We start from the raw sequence: 19001 nt of genomic DNA, 5'->3' as shown, positions 1-19001 counted from the left end.
CCCCAAGTTTTTTATTTTATCCATTCTGAGTGGTGTATGGTGGAATCTCAGGGTCGTTTTGATTTGCATTTCCCTGATGATTAAGGATCCACAATTTGGTCTTCCTTCTTCTTAAATTTCATGTGTTTTGCAACTTGTATCCTGGGTATTCTAAGTTTCTAGGCTAATATACACTTGTCAGTGAGTGCATATCATGTGTGTTCTTTTGTAATTGTGTTACCTCACTCAGAATGATATCCTCCAGATCCATCTATTTGACCAAGAAGTACATAAATTCATTGTTTTTAATAGCTGAGTTGTACTCCATTGTGTGAATGTACCACATTTTCTGTATCCATTCTTCTGTTGAGGGACATCTGATATCTTTCCAACTTCTGGCTATTATAAACACGGCTGCTAGGAACATAGTGGAGCATGTGTCCTTATTACAACTTGGAACATCTTCTGGGTATATGCCCAGGAGAGGTATTGCTGGATCTTCCAGTACTACTATGTCGATTTTTCTGAGGAACTGACAGACTGATTTCCAGAGTGGTTGTACCAGCTTGCAATCCCACCAGCAAAGAAGGAGAGTTACTCTTTCTCCACATCCTCGCCAGCATCTGATGTCACCTGAGCTTTTAATCTTAGCCATTCTGACAGGTGATGATTAAGGATGATTGAACATTTTTTCAAGTGCTTCTCAGCCATTTGGAATTCCTCAGTTGAGAATTATTTGTTTAGCTCTGTACCCCATTTTTTTATTAGGTTTATTTGATTTTCTGTAGTCCAGCTTCTTGAGTTCTTTATATATATTGGATATTAGTTCCCTAACAGATTTAGAATTTGTAAAGATCCTTTCCCAATCTGTTGGTGGCCTTTTTGTCTTGTTGACACTGTCTTTTGCTTTACAGAAGCTTTGCAAATTTATAAGTTCCCATTTGGTGAATCTTGGTCTTACAGCACAAGCCATTGCTGATCTGTTCAGGAATTTGTCCCCTGTGCCCATATCTTTGAGGCTTTTCCCCACTTTCTCCCCTATAAGTTTCAGTGTCTCTGGTTTTATGTGGAGTTCCATGATCCACTTAGACTTGAGCTTTATACAAGGAGATAAGTATTGATCAATTCTCATTCTTCTACATGATAACTGCCAGTTGTACCAGCACCACTTGTTGAAAATGTTGTCTTTTTTCCACTGGATGGTTTTAGCTTTCTTGTCAAAGATCAAGTGACCACAGGTGTGTGGATACATTTTGGGGTCTTCAGTTCTATTCCATTGATCTACCTGTCTGTTGCTGTACCAGTACCATGCAGTTTTTATCACAATTGCTCCGTAGTCCAGCTTGAGGTCAGGCATGGTGATTCCACCAGAGTTTCTTATATTGTTGAGAATAGTTTTTGCTACCCTAGGTTTTTTGTTATTCCAGATAAATTTGCAAATTGCCCTTTCTAACTCAGTGAAGAATTGAGTTGGAATTTTGGTGGGGATTGCATTGAAACTGTAGATTGCTTTTGGCAAATTTTTACTATATTAATGTTACCAAGCCATGAGCATGGGAGCTCTTTCCATCTTCTGAGATCTTCTTTGATTTCTTTCTTCAGAGACTTTAAGTTCTTATCATACAGATTTTCACTTCCTTGGAGTCACAACAAGGTATTTCATATTTTTTGTGACTATTGTGAAGGGTGTTGTTTCCCTAATTTCTTTCTCAGCCTGTTTATACTTTGTGTAGAGAAAGGTCACTGATTTTTTTGAGTTAATTTTATATCCAGCTACTGTACTGAAGCTGTTTATCAGGTTTAGGAGTTCTCTGGTGGAATTTTTAGGGTCACTTATATATACTATCATATCATCTGCAAAGAGTGATATTTTGACTTCTTCCTTTCCAATTCATAACCCCTTGATCTCCTTTTGTTGTCAAGTTGTTCTGGCTAGGACTTCAAGTACTACATTGAATAAGTAGGAAGAAAGTGGGCAGCCTTGTCTAGTCCCTGATTTTAGTGAAATTGCTTCAAGTTTCTCTCCAGTTAGTTTGATGTTGGCTATTGGTTTGCTGTATATGCTTTTACTATATTTAGATATGGGCCTTGAAGTCCTGATTTTTCTAAGTCTTTTATCATGAATGGGTGTTGGATTTTGCCAAACATTCTTGCTGACTTTAATAGTGTTTCTTTTTTCTGTAGATATTGTGCTTTGCTTGCTATGCAGGGAGAGGATTTTCTTTTCTTGTCCAACGTAAGTGGTATTCTATATGCTCCTTTGTTGGGAACCAAAAAGGGGACCTAGAGGATCTCCTGGGGAAGGGAAGACCCACTCCCCGCCAGAGTTCCACCTATACTCTGGTCAGTCAGGCATGGGAGATCAGCTATACACTTTCCACTCATCCCTGGATGGGCATTCAAGCCTCTGACCCACTCTTCAGGGGGTGGCCAAGGAGCAGCCCTACCTGGGATTCCCGGAGCTACTTTGCTAAAGCCAGCACAGTTTTAGGATAGAGGAATGAGGGAAGAGAGGTTCCCAACACCTGCGAGAGTGAGTGCAGTGGATCTTGACTGGAGCGCAGGAAGGCCTTCTATTGGGAGTTTAGAAACGGCTCATTAGGAAAAAGCCTGTCCCATCCTCCAAACCTTCAGCAGAGACATTCTATGGTTTTATAGCTTTATTATAGAAAGGCAGGGGGAAAGAGAGAAGGAAGAGAGAGAGAGAAGAAAGTCTAGAGAGAAAGAGAGTAAGAGGGAGGGAGGAGAGGGGAGGGGAGGGGAGAAGACAAAGGAAAGAGGAGAGAGGAGTGAGAGAAAAGAGAGGTAAGAGAACAAAGGGGTGAGAGAGACAAGTAAGAGAGTAAGAGATTGAGGTGGGGCTGAACAGCCCTTTTTATCATATTCACTGTTGCTAGGTAACTGGGGAGGAGTTTAGCCTGAAGGTCAGAAGCTTGGCCATTGCCTACATGACTTCTATACATGCTTCTCTTGTGGGGGCTGTGGGTGGTGGTAACTTAGACAGGGGGCAGAGTTCCAGGAGCATGAGGGACCTCCGACCGTGTCATGTAGGTGAATTATGACTTCTGGGTTCAGACCTCAGTTCAATTAGAGACCACCCTGCTGTACATAGCCCAATGCCCCACACTTCTTGTATATTTAATGGCATCTGTATCCTTCAGTTGAGAAACTTTTCTTATATGATTATGTTGAAAATATTTTCTGAGGCTTGGAGCAGGGATACTTCTCCTTCTATTCCTATTATTCTTAGGTTAGGTCACTTCGTGGAATCCCATATGTTCAGCATGTTTTGTGTCCAGAATATTTAGCTTTAATATTTTTGACTGATATATCAATTTTTTCTATTGTATTGTAATATCCAAAATAAATTCAAGACTACCCAGTACCTTCCCCATTCAAAAAGAGTCTCCAAACTGTATTAGCAGGCCAAGTACAGAGTCAGATAAAAAGATGGCTGAATAAACAAATATAGAAACATAGTTTTAACGGTCAAAATTACTAAGCTTCCAAAACAAGATTAACAATTCCCCTGCCCTGCCTCACACTGAAAGGACAGACAAAATTAGAGTCACCCTCTACAAACCAACCAATGTCTAAAATGGTTATTGACTACACCAATTAAAATAAACCAAACCAAACTACCCCTGTGCCTATATGCGGCCCTTACAAAGTTATAAAAAAGTGTGTTCTTTCTTTGTTCTGGGTCTCTCCTCTGGCCTGTGTGCTGAGAGGGGGTTCCCCAACATGTTGAGTAAGTAAAATCCTCATGCGTTTTGCAATGATGACGGTCTCTGTGGTTTTTTTGTGAGTGGGGGTCTTTTGACGAGCTACAACATTTGGTGCATGGGCCAGGAACACCCTCCTCAAAAGGGACACAAACACCATCGGAGGTAAAGTGGGATCTCTGTCTGTCTGTCTGTCTGTCTGTCTGTCTGTTCATTTGTGTGACCTCTGATTCTAGTTTGCTCAGGTTCTGGTTTCTGGTGTCCTGGGGGCCTTCTCGTGGAGAGGAGCCCATCTGACTGGTCATGGTGACAGGTAGACGTGCCAGAATGTCACAGGCCAAGAGACACAGAGGACGCTCTTGTCTCCTTTTTGGGGGAAGGACCCTAAAAAGGTCTCTCTACATTTGGTTTGGGAAGTAATCCTTCCTGGCAGTCAGAATTGGTTTTATTCTGTGGTGGTTGCCTGGAGGAAGGTTTCTCTGTGTGTGTCTCTCTCTGTTTAGATTGGTTTTGTTTTTGTGGTATTATTGTGACACTTTATCTGGAAGGTTTCTGTGTGTGTCTTGTGCATCTCTTTGTATTTGGACTTAGACTGACGACTCCCTACTTATTCCCCTTTTATTATTGTGACTGTCCAGACATAACCTTGGATGCTGAGACTGCTGAAAGAGAAATGGCAGAAGCTAGAAGAGTGGCCAAGGTCCCGAGCCCAGATTTGGGGTTGCTTTCAGGGGCCACTGAGCTGATATCCAGCTCCTGGGAATGCAGCCACCTGCAAACACTGCTGGAGTGGGGGCCCTATCCTTTTGGACAGCCTCGCCCCCATTCCCATTCCCCTCGCACTCCCTTCAGGGCTATGTGGCATGCAGGAGGCAGAGCAAGGATGCTGTCCTTGGATCTTAGAGGTGGAGCTGAGGGAGTTCTCAAAAGGCACAAGGCCCAGCTGTGCCCGATCTTACCAAGGTAACAGATAAAAACAAGAGTTAAAAAGAAAAGAAAAAAAAAGGAAGAGAATATGAGAAAGACAGTGACAAATAAAAGAGTTTAACAGTGAAGAAAAGTAAAAATAGAGATAAAGGGGATTAGAGAGAGGTCTGAGATGAGAGACCCATTTCTGCAGAAGGTAGACACCAAGCCTTAGAGATTAATGCCTGGGACTACAAATAAAAAAATTTCCCTTTCTCTGCCAGTGTAAATAAATTCAAGACCACCTATCCTCTTCCCTATATATAGGTACAGATTAGTGGTCATAAAGACCGCAGCTGCCAGAAATGACCGTCCTTGAGAAAACTTCCCTACTCTGCTTCAGTCTAAATTCCGAAGAAAACTACAAATTGCTTTGACCTTGCTGATTGCCGACAGAGTTTTCTGCCAAATTAAAATTATCTCTGGAGAGACACACTCTGGAGCCACACGGCTAGCAAAGGAAGAAAAAGCAATAATGCCCTGCTAATATGTGATGATTTATTTATGATTTTCATTTTTGTTGGTTTGCCAAACATAGTTTCATATCATGTGTGACCTCACAGAATGCCAAGCTTTGCTAGTCAACAAGGGTTCCCTAACCCTGCTTTGCAGCAGTGGCACCAGTGTTCCTCCCTCGTGTAGATGCCAAATATAGTCCTATAGTGCATAAGAAAAAAGACTCTTGTGACATGAACTGCTGTGTGTTCTGTCCTTGTTTAACAATGTGAACATTTATCAGTCTGTCACTGAGATATTTTCTGACACAGTAAAAATCAGTGATGATAATTTATTAATGTGTGGAAAACATAATCAGTTCCTAGAAGTTAAAAACTAACTATAAAATGAACAACCTATGTATTGGATTCATTCATTCTGAGATTAAAATTATCACATAACTTGTGCACATGTTTTAAAATACCCTAAACAGATTTCTAGCATCCTTCTTGTCACATTTTAAATAATTTCTAGCCAAGTGATATTAATTAGATAAAACTGTATATGCTAATAATGTTATTGCTTGCTTTTTATTTCCAGAGACCAATGAAATATTTTGGAGTTTCCTTCCCTGGAACACTAATTTGTGTACATGATCTTTAATGAAAATCAGTGGCTTATCTCTTTTTATGTCAGTTACCATAGGCTACATGCCACATACCTTAAGACTCCATTTGGTGGTAAGAGGTCCTGTGAAGTGACTAGTGCTTACATTTAAAACAGAGTTTTGTCCTTAACAGTTCAAATGGTAAGATGACAAATAGAGTGTTACTCATTAAAGCTACACTGTCATTCTGTTGTTTTCTAGTTGACAAGACAGAGATTGAAAAAAGAAAATTTTAAGTCATGTGTCTGACTTGTTGCTCATTGTGGTTTTGCTACGGTTAGTTTATTTTAAGAGTCTAGCCCAGATTGGCTTCAAACTCCCTATATAGTCCTGACCTTGAGCTCCTGGTCCTCCTGCCTCCACTACCTGAGTTCTGGGTTTAGCAACATATCCCACTTCATGACTTCATACATCTATCTGATAAAAAATTTGTATAAAAAACTCCCAACACCCAATAGTAATAATTGTTTTAAAAAGTGGGCAAAAGACTTGACTAGACACTTCACCAAAAAAGGTATATGTATGACAGATAAACATGTGAAAAATGTTCAGCTACCAATGGCATGTATAACTTGCTTATGTTAAATGTGTGTAGTTTTGGTGTTGTTCAAAAGGTGTGTATTTAACTAAGTGCATAGTGAGTGATGAGCAAGTCCTCTGGTGGCTTGATATTTAGGCATCAGTAGTTTGTGTTCTAGCAAGAGATTATTTAATTCTTATATTCCCCTGAGACTAAAGCTCTTTTTCCTTCCACTTGGTCATCCCTTGCTGTAAATGTGGAGTCATGTCAAAAAAATACCATGATGGCTCTCCACAAACGTTCTAGAGAGTTACAGACTATTTTGTTTTTAATTTACACAAGGCTATTTACCTGTTGTTCTTTACCCACAAATACAGTGTTATGAACATTTTAATGGTATGCATGTAACATGTAAATTATGGAATTTTGTTTGTCTGTAACCTGCTTTTTCATGTTGCTTCAAGATTGTTATGAGAAACAATATATAGTGCTCTGGCATGCTTGTAATGAAACATATAACAAAAACTAAAACCTAGCAAAATAGTACATGCTGATAATGATAGCACTTAAAAATGATAAACAGAAGTATTAGGCAGCCAGAAAATTAAAAAGAGATAAGATAAATTATTGGCCACAATAGTCAGGAAAGCTAGAGAGGCTAGTAAGATAGATAGTACCTGGGAAACAGCTGCAAAGAGCCTTTGGCTACAGATCAATGTGTTTACTGTAAAAAAAGAAAAAAAAAAGACACTGGGCAAGAGACTGTCCCAGAGAAAAAGAAGAGGAGCCCCCATCATGACAAAACCCTTCCACCTGTTCGTAGCTAAAAGTAAAGGGATAGCAAAAGGGGTGCTAACACAGAAGCTGAGTCCTTAGAAGAGGCTGGTGGCCTACCTGTCAAAGAAGCTAGAAAAGAGACTGTGTTTCATATTCCCCTACCAACCAGTGCAAAACGAGTTAGAAAATCTCCTGGGCACTGCAGGCTTTTGCAGATTGTGGATTCCAGGTTTTGCTAAATTAAAGAGATAAACATCCCTTTGTATAGAGAAATAAAGAACAACAACCTTTGATGCCATTAAGACTGCCCTAATGTTGACTCCAGCTTTAGGACTCCCAGATGTGACTGAGAACAAAGATATTGCCAAAAAGGAGTTCTTACTCAGAGATTGAGGCCCCGGAAAAGACCTGTAGTATACTTATCTAAGAAATTAGACACTGTGATTGCAGGATGGCCTGCTTGTCTGCTATCAAGGACAAAGATAAATTGGTCTTGGGACAGAACCTGGTGATCTCAGTGCTGCATGCCCTAAAAAGTGTGGTTCAGCCCCCCAATCCTGGCTGACTAACGCTTGCATGACTCATTACCAGACTCTATTGTTCAACTCTGATAGAGTGACTTTTGCCCCGTGAAAGTCTGAACTCAGCTACCCTGCTCCCAGACCTAGTCTGTCAGTGAGTTCTTGCTGAGACACATAGGTGGCATGGAGATCTAACAGACCAGCCACTAGAGGGTACAGACCTTTCCTGGTTCACAGACTGGAACAGCTATCTAGAAGAAGAGAGAAAACATACTGGAGCAGCTGTGGTAGCTGGACAGGCCCTGCCAGAGGACACATCGGCTCGAAAGACTCAACATCTACACGGATAGCAGGTATGCTTTTGCCACAGCCCATGTCCATGAGGCCATATATCAACAGAGGAGTCTACTGACATCAGGAAGAAAAGGAATTAAGAACAAAGAAGAAATACTGGCTCTACTGAGGCCCTCCACGACCCTACTAAGGTAAACATCATCCACTGTCTCTTAGTAACCAGAAGAGAGATACCATAATAGCAAGGGACAACAGCATGACAGTCTGAGAAGCAAATCAGTTACAGCCATGGCCCTGCTGGTGTTCCTGGCAATGGAGCCTGAGTTTGCCTACACAGCAGAGGGCTTAGCCCTCATTTCCAAAGACTCCAGTCACCAGTTCAACAAGAATAAGAGATGGTGGTACACCTCCAGGAAAAGAAACTCCTGCCACAAAGACAAGCAGAGGCTGTGATCAAACAGATGCACCAGTGGACTCATTTAGGGGAAGGTAAACTCATCCAGACATTTTCCAAGACTAAGTATCATGTACCAGGTTTAAAAAACCTTATAGAGTAGGTGGTGCACAAGTGTGTGCCCTGCCAAAAAGTTAATGTCTGCCACACCATGGTAGATCCAAGAAAGAGTTACTGGAGAGATAGACTTGGTGTCTACTGGGAAGTAGACTTTACTGAAAAAAATATGAGGATAAATACATTCTGGCTTTTGTGGATATGTTCTCAAGATAGATAAAAGCTTTTCCCTATAAAAATAAGACTGCTCAGATGGTCATAAAAAAGATTATTAATGAAAATTTTCAAGATTTAGAGTGCCAAAAGCAATAGAGTCAGATAATGGTCCTGTCTTTGTTGCCCAGGTAGTCAGGGTGTGACTAAGCATTTAGAGGTCAAATAAAAATTGCATTGTGTATACAAACCTCACAGCTCAGGACAGATAGAAAGGATAAATAGAACCCTAAAAGAGACCTTGACAAAATTAACCATGGAGACTGGCACAGACTGGGTGCTCCTTCCCCTTGCCCTATTTAGAACCAGAAATACTCTCTCTTGATTCAGTCTTACTTTTTGAGATCCTTTATGGGGCTCCCATGCCCCTCACTGTCTTAAATGATGTGTTTAAATCCACATGTTGTTGTAATAATGATCTATATGCTAAGTTAAAAGGCTTACAGGTAGCGCAGAAGGACAACTGGTGACAGCACACGAGATTGGGTACCCCAAAGATATCTCACCAGTTCCAGTGGGAGATCTGATCTACGTACACCTACATCATGCCCAGACCCTCAATCCTCACTGGAAGGGTCCCTACCTAGTCTGGTTTACTACCCTTTCTTATGCTGTTTTCTGTTCTTAACCTTTGGCCCATACATCCTTAATTGCTTAAATACAATATAAGTTTTAATGTTCAGACAATAATATCAGTAGCTACAACAAACTGAGACATCATTTCAGGATTGAAATGTACCAGAGAGAAAGGGGGGAATGTAATATCCAAAATAAATTCAAAACTACCCAGTAACTTCCCCCTTCAAAAGGACGTTCTAAACTGCCCTAGCAGGCCAAATACAGAGTCAGATAAAAAGCTGGCTGAATAAACAAATATAGAAACATAGTTTTAACAGTCAAAATTACTAAGCTTCCAAAACAAGATTAACAATTCCCCTTCCCTGCCTCACACTAAAAACCTCAAGGACAGACAAAATGAGAGTCACCCTCTACAACCAATGTCTAAAAAGGTTATTGACTACACCAGCTAAAATAAGCCAAACTACCCCGGTGCCTACATGCGGCCCTTACAAAGTTATAAAAAGTGTGTTCTTTCTTTGTTCTTGGACTCTCCTCCGGCCTGTGTGTTGAGATGGGGGGTTCCCCAACATGTTGGATAAGTAAAATCCTCATGAATTTTGCAATGATGACAGTCTCTGTGGTCTTTGTGTGAGTGAAGGTCTTTTGACAAGCTACGACAGTATCTTCTAGGCCTGAGAGTCTCTCATCCATATCCAATATTCTGTTAGTGATGCTTACATCTGTTGTTCCTATTCTCTTCCTTAGGTTTTCCAACTCCAGAATTACACCAGTTTGTGGTTTTGTTTTGTTTTTTATATTGCTTTTATTTCCTCTTTCAGGTCTTGCACAGGTTTATTTATTTCCTTCCACATGTTATATTTTATTTTCATGTATTCTCTAAAGGATTAATTCATTTCCTTATTAAAGGTCCCTATCATCATTATCAGATTGTATTGAAGTAACTTTCTTATGCTTAGGTTGTGTTAAGATTTCCAAGACTTGCTGTAGAAGGGTAGTTGTTCTCTGAAGGTGTCATATTGATAGACCTTTGTGAATTGTGTTTTTCCAGGGCCTTTAGCCATCTGGATATCATTGTTCCCTGGATGTTCCTGTAGAGGTACTTGAAGGGTAGTTAGCGTCAATTGTCCTGGTGTGGCAGGCCTCTGATGGATATTGATGAGATGTATGGATATGGAGCTTTGGGTCTGTATTGTTCAGGGTCAGTTGGTCTGTATATTTATGGAACAGCAGATCAAATGAAGGTAGGCAGAATGGTTGCAGGAAAATGAATGTGTACCTGGGCTAGCAGACTGCTCATGGTAGCTTGGCCTTCCCATAGGAGTCAGTGACCATGGAATATGGGTGGAGTAATGGAAGCTTGCCTGTACGGTTCAGGAGCAGCATGTCTGATGAAGCTAGGGGGAGAGGTATCACAGGAATGGAGGTCCTCCATGGGATGGTAGGCTGCTCCAGACAACTGAGCTTGCTCCAGAGGACTCAGAAAGCTAGGAGAATAGGTGAGGAAAGGGAAGCTTACCTGGATGTTCAGTTAAGAGTTGATTAGTTTCCATGAGTTTGTATGCATTCTGTTGTTTCTGTAGTTACTGAAGTCCAGCTGGTGTTGAATCCATGCTGGTATGATAAGATACAGGAGTTGCTTGTTTGTTTGTTTGTTTGTTTGTTTGTTTGTTTGTTTGACTTTTCTTGTTGCTTTGTCATTGGTATATGGTTAATTTTGGAGAAGTTTCTTTGAGGTGCTAGAAAAAGGTTTGGCTTATTCTTTCATGTTTGGTTCAAATGTTCTAAATAGACTCCATATAGTATACCAAAGGAAAAAAGAAAAAAAATCTAGAGCACTTCAGCCAAGAACAGGAAAATAATGTAGCCTATTATTAGAGGATGAAGAGGTGGTTGGCAGGGAAGACGCCAAAGGAAACAGAGTTTAGAAAGAAGAAGCAGAGCAGAAAATAGACTCTTTGTCAGAGGGCACACATATAGCAGTAATTTGACTATAGACCAGGTGCTTCACTAAGGTAGGGCCAAAGTAAAAAGCAGCCCCCAAAACACAAATTAAAACAGGAAATGGACAGACTGTCTGTTGGTGAATCAGAACAAATAAAGAAACAGCGAGGGACAGAAGGTTGAATTTCTCTTCTGCTGGTGGAGAACAGATGGTGACTGAGGAAGCGGATGCTGCACATAAGGAAGCCAATCCTATCCTCAAGCAAGATGAACAAGAAAGCCACAGGCTAAAAGGTCTTGCAGATGTGCTCACACCATACTAGGTGAGAGGTTAGAAGGCAAGTGGTATGAGTATCCTTTTCAGTAAATGTGAATCTGAGCAGCAAAAGATGAATACCCTGGAGAAGCTTGAAGTTCATCACAGCAACGCTTGTAAGAGTAAGTGATTGGTGAGAAGCTGCTCATCTATAAGCACAAGAAGAGCATGCGGAGTTGAAAGCTTTTCTAGACTGAGTGTATCACAGAGAGTTCGAAATTGAGTGAGATCTCTGCTTCCGCAAAATGAAACCTGGACATTCTCAGGTAGAACTAGATGACTGATCCTGTAGACAAGATGAGATTTCCTGTGTCTGTGAAGTCTCCTTAATGTTGCTGTTTCCCAGCATGGTATCTTTCTATGTGGAAGATTTGCTTATGTGTCTTGGTCTCATATAGCTTTATTCATTTTACTTTTAAAAGCTTGTCCTTAAAAAACAAAACAAAACAAAAAACAAGACACCAAAATAAAATCCAACCTCTATTAAATAATATGGGAATAAGGGATTCTCAGCAACTTTGTATGATGAACCTATGAGAGCCACCAAAGCCACATGTGTATCTACTGTTATGACACTGAAGCCATGCTTTCCCTGGAGACTTTTGCATGGTTCAGTTTTTGTCCCCCTTTCTTTACTATTTAGCTTTGCTTGCTACATTTTAATATATACATGTATATGTGTTTGCTTCTTAATAAGTCCAACTCTACTTTAGACTGACTCATCCAGAAATTCCTTTCTGTCCCATATCAGGAATTAGTAGCTTCCTCTGCAGTGATATTTCTAAAATGAACTCAATTCACTGTTGCTGGCTAAGTGTAGCATGTCTATGGCCTAAACTCGTGTCAGTGACACATTTAACAAGTGTGTATGAAAATCATCAGGTGGCAAAAGAGAAATACACACATGTATATATACACACACACACACACATACACACACACAAATACATATTTTATTTACAAGAAATGTTCATTACTGGCAAATATAGGCAGAGAATACACTAGTGGTTGCTAGGTAAAGCATGTGGGTGTGAGAAATGGCTATTGATAATCATCAGGACATTTTCTTCAGTAATAATAAAGGTTTGGAATTATATTTTGACAACTGCTATATAGTTTTGCAATTATATGCAAAGCCACAAAATGTGCGATTTAAAGGATGAACCAGCAATAGGTTAAGACCAAGAGTCTCTGATAAAAATGTTCTGGGATAGATTCTAAATATTCCATCAGTTTTTCCTGGTGGACAAACATCCCAGGATCTAATAAATACTCCAGTCCAGCTATTTTCATGCTGTTCTGTCTTCTATACAAGAGGCTGCATGTAATGCCCAGATATACTTTCAGGCACAACATTCAGAAACATAAACTATGTTGCTATAACTTTAAACATAAAAGAAAGATGCATATATTTGCACCCAACCAATGGACAGAAGTAGCTGACCACTCTTGCTGAATTAGGGAAAGCTGAAAGAAGCTGAGGAGAAGGGCAATCCCATAGGAGGACCAGCAGTCTCAATTAATCTGGACCCAGAGATCTCTCCAACACCAGACCACCAACCAGGCAGAATACACCAACTGATATGAGGCCCTGATACACATACAGTAGAGGACTGCTGGGTCTGTTTTCATTCAGAGATGATGCACCTAATCCTCAATAGACTGGAGACCCCAGGGAGCTTAGAGTTCAGGTAGGGTTGGGGGTGGGACATCCATGTGGAGACAGGAAGGTGGGGAGGAGATACGGAATGTGGAACAGTCACAGGGTGGACGAGGGGGAATAAAATATGGAGTGTAAAAATAAATAAATTAATAAATTCAAAAAAGGAAAAAGATTTTAAACATTTTAAAAAAGAGAATAGAAAGTGAAACATCTAAAATGTCAAATGTGAGGAGGTCTTCTATCTTAGGGGCATGTAAATATGGTTTTCCCTGACTAGGGGTGGAGAACACAATGTCCTCTCTTAATTTCAGTGTTTGTTTCAACCCTTTTGCATGAAGAATCCTCCAATGAAGCTGTCAATACCCAGCAGTTGAAAAAGTCTTTTCAGGGAGATAGGATAAGGATTCTGCACATGGGACTGTCCTCCTGGAAACATGACAGGACACCTGGAGTAAACACCTTCACATCTGGATCTTTCATCTGGACCAAGACTAGTGGTCATCTATAGATTCCAGATGTACCTGGAATCCGGTAAATCTCCTTTGGTGCCTTTTCAGCCATAGACCCAAGGATACTACTAGTTTTGCATGTTATATGGCTCACATATTCCCTAAGCCTCACCCATCTCCATTCTGCAGAAGCCAGAAGTGGCTTCAAGCAAGGTCAGTGCACTCTACTTTTGCCTGGGGCACTGATCATTGTATCCTGCCCTACAGTGAATAAAGGGCCTGCCTGAACAGGGTAGGTACCTCACTGAACTCTGGTAGGATCACACCTTGAAAACTGCACTGGGAGGTAATGAATTTTACAGGTAAGACCATTTGGATTAGTCTAGGTTGAAGGACTCCTAGGATCTAGCTTTAGAATGTCAAGCCTAGGAGATAGAACCATAGGACTTGAGAGGTAAGTTAGGAAAGGAGAAAGAGGGGAGGTGATGTCTGGAGAGCATTCACAGAGGTCACTTATCTAGAAACCTCAGTTGGCAAGGGGCTGTGAGGTTGATCTCGGGGCTGGGGTCTTACTGCTGTATTAACACAACTCAGTCAGGAATAAGTGCAGCAGGATCTCAGTGTCCTTTTTCAGTGTGTATCCTGTTTCTCTGGTCCTCCTGCAACCTAGCCAATTTGACTATCTCTGCACTCTCCTCAAGGATCTGTAAGATAAAGTCTCTTCTGTGTCCTTTAAAGATCGGGAGGCTTTAGTCCATCTGAGCTCTACTCTAACTCTTCATAACTATTTTTAAAAACAGTCATCCCATGTGGACTGAAACACTAACACCCACTTTTATCCTGAGCATACATCATCTTGATAAAAATTGGAGTAACTCACTGTTCATTGCCTTCAAAGAGCTCCATGTATTGTAGAGACTAAAACTACCATGAGAAAGAATTACACTCAGGAGTGATGAGCAGACCTGAGGTGGGACAGCTGCACTAGGGTAGGACAAAAAAATGACCCTGATGATATCCTGTTCCAATGAAGTTGGGAATGGTGAGGAGTTTGAATTCACTGAAAGAGGTGGGGTAGGCAACATTCTAGGTTCAATAAACCTTAATAATCCTGAAACCTTCAAGGATTCAGAAGTAACTTTAAACTGAAGTGAGAATGAGCAGGAAAGTAGGGGTGAGCCAGCTGTGTCCGATGAGAGGACCAAACAGAGAGTAAGTTCATTGAAATAAAGCAGCCACAACTTTCCTTCAGAGCTTTGGGACACTTAAGTGGAAGATCCCGAGGACCTAAGTACACTATCAGGATGCTGTGTCCCTCTGTCTGAGGAATGGGGGGAAACATACAATGGGGTGTTCTGGGTCTCACCAGGCTATTTGGTCTGCATATTAGCACCATAGAAAGCACTCTGGAACACACTTCCAAGGTACAATGGTCATATGAGACTGAGAGAACAGCTATGGGAATGCAAAGTGACTACAAACTGGGTGAAGATGCCAGGAGCAGTCTCTTACTCTGGGTCAAGCTGTCCACTCATCTGGGAGGTGAGTCATACTCAAGAGAAAAGCAGGCTGATTGGCTGCAACTCATGCAAGGCCCCCTGAGCAGCCACTGCATGGGAATGTTCCCTGCTGCACAACAAAGTAGATGATACCATCCTGATTTTGGCTTTTTTCAGTGTCTTTCCTGTATCAACTTGCAAGTAAAGGGCATTTTCTCCTGCATGCCTGGATATCACATGAGGATTCTTCACAGACAAGAGTCCAGGATATAGCATTGTTGAAGCAAGGCTTGAGAATCTAGATTCTCGTCACTTTTTTCTTCATTGGTTCCTCTTCTCATCCTCCTTTTCTTTATACACAAATGCATTTTCTTCAGAAGAGAGGAAAAGGTCTATATGAAGGGAGACTAGATCTCCTCCTCTCTCAGCTATGCCCTGTGTATTCCTTCCTGATGATAGTTCCATCTACCTATGCAGATGAGACAGAAGGTAGTTTGGTCTCCCGCCATGACCACACTTACCTAATAACCTTAATATTGAAGGTTATTGACTCAGAATAAAATTTAAAAACTCAATTTAAAGTACTTATAAAGTTTGAATTAAGAACAAAGAGTCGAATCCCAGATTTCCCTTCATAAGAACAATGTCTCTTCACCTCTGTGTTGAGTTCTGTTTCTCCTTTGCATCCTGACTCTGCATCATGAATACATTGGAAACAAATTGGAATCAAATGGCATCTTTGCCATCAATCTTTTGAAGATTCTAGGTGAAAACAACCATACAGAAAATGTATGCTATTCTTCTATGAGCATCTCCACTGCTCTAGCTATGGTTCTCTTAGGGGGAAAGGGAAACACTGCAGTCCAGGTATCTCAGGTAAGTTGCCTGTCACCAACCTTCCTGTTTCACATGTGAAAGAGCTGCTGAAAATGGAGCCATCTTGTATCCCAGGTCCCTCAGAACCTAGTCTGCAAAGGAGAGCCTGAGGAATGTAGAAGGAACATAGCTTCTGGGACAGGCCCCATTTTGGGACCGTCATCTTCAGCCAGGAAGTAGATCTGAGCTCCAGACCACTGTGCTCCTCCCCTATCAGAGGAGAGGTGGCCTGTAGAGAGTATTCTGACCACTGAGACTCAGGAGAGAGTTGGACTCCCAGGAGTGCTGACAGAGGCTAACAGAATCACAGCAGGTACAAGCTCCAGCCAGAGACAGCTATAATAACTAACACCAGAGATTACCAGATGGCGAAAGGCAAACGTAAGAATCTTACTAACAGAGACCAAGATCGCTCACTATCATCAGAACCTAGCACTCCCACCTCAGCAAGTCCTGGATACCCCAACATACCCGAAAAGCAAGACTCATATTTAAAATCATATCTCATGATGGTGGTAGGGGATTTTAAGAGGAGCATCAATAACTCACTTAGAGAAATACAAGAGAACACAGCGAAATAGGTGTAAGCCCTTAAAGAATAACAGGAAAACACTGCTAAACAAGTAGGAGCACCCCCCCCCAAAACCCCACAAAAATCCCTTAAAGAATTATAGGAAAACACAAACAAATAGGTGATGGAATTAAAAAACCATCCAAGATCTAAAAATGTAAGAAGAAACAATAAAGAAAACCTAAAGGGAGACAACTCTGGAGATAGAAACACTAGGAAAAAAATCAGGAACCATAGATGCGAGCATCAGCAACATAATACAGGAAATGGAAGAGTGAATCTCAGATGCAGAAGATTCCATAGAGAACATGGACACCAGAATCAAAGAAAATGCAAAATGCAAAAAGATCCTAACTCAAAACATCCAAGAAATCCAGGACACAATGAGAAGACCAAACCTACGGATAATTGGAGTAAATGAGAATGAAGATTTTCAACTTAAAGGGCCAGCAATTATCTTCAACAAAATTATAGAAGAAAACTTCCCTAACCTAAAGAAAGAGATGCCCATGAACATACAAGAAGCCTACAGAAATCCAAATAGACTGGACCAGAAAAGAAATTCCTCCTGACACATAATAATCAGAACAACGAATGCACTAAATAAGGATGGAATATTAAAAGCAGTAAGGGAAAAAGGGTCAAGTAACATATAAAGGCAAGCCTATCAGAATTACACAAGACTTTTCACCAGAGACTATGAAAGCCAGAAGATCCTGGACAGAAGTTATGCAGACAATAAGAGAACAAAAATGCCAGCCCAAGCTACTATACTGAGCAAAACTCTCAAATACCATATATGGAGAAACCTAAGTATTCCATGACAAAACCAAATTCACACAATGTCTTTCTATGAATCCAACTCTTCAAAGGATAATACAGGGAAAACACAAACACAAGGACAGAAACTAGACCCTAGAAAGAGCAAGAAAGTAATCTTTCAACAAACCTAAAAGAAGACAGCCACAAGAACAGAATCCCAACTTTAACAACAAAAATAACAGGAAGCAACAATTACTTTTCGTTAATATCTCTTAACATCAATGGACTCAATTCCCCAATAAAAAGACATAGTCTGATAGACTGGCTGACAAATAGGACCCAACATTTTGCTGCTTACACGAAACCCACCTCAGGGAAAAAGACAGACACTACCTCAGAATGAAAGGCTGGAAAACAATTTTCCAAGCAAATGGTCTGAAGAAACAAAGTGGAGTAGCCATTCTAATATCGAATAAAATTGAGGTCCAAATCAAAGTTATCAAAAAAGACAAGGAGGGGCATTTCATACTCATCAAAGGTAAAATTTACCAAGATGAACTCTCAATTCTGAATATATATGCTCCAAATGCAAGGGCAGCCACATACATTTAAGAAATTTTAGTAAAGCTCACAGCACACATTGCACCTCACACAATAATAGTGTGAGACTTCAACACTCCACTCTCGCCAATGGACATATCCTGGAAATAGAAACTAAACAAAGACACATGGAAACTAACAGAAGTTATGAAACAAATGGATTTAACAGATATCTACAGAACATTTTATCCTAAAACAAAAGGATATACCTTCTTCTCAGGACTTCATGGTAACTCCTCCAAAATTGACCAGATAATAAGTCACAAAACAGGCCTCAACAGATACAAAAATATTGAAACTACCCCATGCATCCTATCAGATCACCATGGACTAAGGCTGATCTTAATAGCATAAATAATAGAAATCCAACATTCATGTGGAAAATGAACAATACTCTCCTCAATGATACCTTGGTCAAGGAAGAAATAAAGAAAGACATTAAAGACTTTTTAAGAGTTTAATGAAAATGATGCCATAACATACCAAACTTATGGGATACGATGAAGGCAGTTCTAAGAGGAAAGCTCGTAGGCCTTGAGTGCCTCCAAAAAGAAACTAGAGAGAGCATACACTAGGAGCCAGACAGCACACCGAGAAGCTCTAGAATGAAAGGAAGCAAATTCACCCAAAAGGAGTAGAAGGCAGCAAATAAGATCAAACTTAGGGCTGAAATCAACCAAGTGGAAACAAAAAGAACTATTCAAAGAATCAAACAAACCAGAAGCTGGTTCTTTAAGAAAATCAACAAGATAGATAAACCCTTAGCCAGACTAACTAGAGAGCACAGGGACAGTATCCTAATTAACAAAATCAGAAATGAAAAAAAAAGACATAACAACAGAATCTGAGGAAATCCAAAACATCATCAGATCCTCAACAAAACTGGAAAACCTGGATGAAATGGACAATTTCCTAGACAGATACTAGGCACCAAAGTTAAATCAGGATCTGATTAACAATTTAAACAATCCCATTTCCCCTAAAAAGTCTCCCAACCAAAAAAAGCCCAGGACCAGATGAGTTTAGTGCAGAGTTCTATCAGACCTTCAAAGAAGACCTAATTCCACCTCTACTCAAACTATTCCACAAAATAGAAACAGAAGGTACTCTACCCAATTCGTTTTATAAAGCCAC

The 19001-nt window shown here is 40.5% G+C and overlaps 1 pseudogene; it reads left to right on the top strand.

Annotated features, from left to right (window-relative positions):
- Gm18708 (predicted gene, 18708) lies at nt 11035–11701 on the top strand (annotated as a pseudogene).

The sequence above is a fragment of the Mus musculus genome, chromosome 13, assembly GCF_000001635.26.
Source record: "Mus musculus strain C57BL/6J chromosome 13, GRCm38.p6 C57BL/6J".
Classification (NCBI taxonomy): domain Eukaryota; kingdom Metazoa; phylum Chordata; class Mammalia; order Rodentia; family Muridae; genus Mus; species Mus musculus.
Note: the sequence above shows the minus strand (reverse complement) of the source record. Positions and strands in the feature narration are given on the sequence as shown.